Consider the following 1,170-nt stretch of genomic DNA (forward strand, 5'->3'; position numbering starts at 1 on the left):
GTTCTGGGTATTTGGCTCACATGTGGATCTAGAAATTATGGAGAAATTTCTCACTAACATGGAAGTGAGTCACTACTTTTCATAGTCTGTTGGATACCAAACGAACAACATTTATAGGAAAGGGCTGCTATGCTGACTGTTTGAAACTGGGAGGATGTGGCAAATCTAGATCCTTTCCTGAGTTGAATGGGGCTCTGCAAATTAGTCTTGTATGTTTGGTTGTGGCTTATTTGTGTGGTTTTTAAACATGCTCAATGATACATCACTAATTTATTTCTCAGATCAAGAAAGGATGTTATCAAATTTGCAAAGAATAAAACTGTCAGAGATCAAGGTATTCATCTAGTACAGGCTAGGTGAGAGACACTGAGCATTCCGCTGAGCTAAGCCACTTGAAATCCCAGAAATGGTCTGTACTGACATTATTAATGTTGTAAATGTTTTTAACTCCTCTTTCATTCCAGAAAGCTTTCCACACCTTTCTATCACTAGCCATCAGCCTTCAGTGGGGAAAAAGGCACCTTAAATGTGTTGTCCATTTCTTTGCACAGCACACAAAATACATACATTCCGTTGTCATGCTTTGGTCATATTCACAATTTTCTCTATTTCCCCCAATTCCAAATCAAGAACACTTATTATAATCACCAGCTATCCTCTGTGAATAAAGCAATGTGGACAGGCATCTCAGTGCAACCATTTTTACTCAAAGAGTAAAGTCCTTGTCTACTCCCTCAGTACCAGTTTCAGTGTCCCTTCCCAGTCTGTATTATAGCTGCTGTAATTAACTGTGCAGGATAAAAATCCTCCTCTCTTTAGCATGGATTTTCCAATGATGGGTCATTGAGCACATTTCCCTCATCCATGCGTGGCACAAGAAGAAAACTGTTCATATACATTCCTTTAATGCATGTGCAACCAATGAAAAATGTTATAATTACTAAGAATAAACAAGATTTCTGTGAAAATAATCATTAAACTTATATGCCAAATTTGTGAAATGCATGTGAATTAAATTCCTCCATCATATTTTCCTCTGAAAATGCCAAACAGCCTACAGAACTGCACTTCGTGCTTCCAAAATCCTAAGGGAATTCTGTTTTCTTCCCTTTCCCCTCTTTTCCAAGAGTTTCAATTATTCTTATCTGATAATCCCTGTCTTTTTTTTTT

This window comes from Galeopterus variegatus, unplaced genomic scaffold (assembly GCF_000696425.1).
Source record: "Galeopterus variegatus unplaced genomic scaffold, G_variegatus-3.0.2 Scaffold3192, whole genome shotgun sequence".
Lineage (NCBI taxonomy): Eukaryota > Metazoa > Chordata > Mammalia > Dermoptera > Cynocephalidae > Galeopterus > Galeopterus variegatus.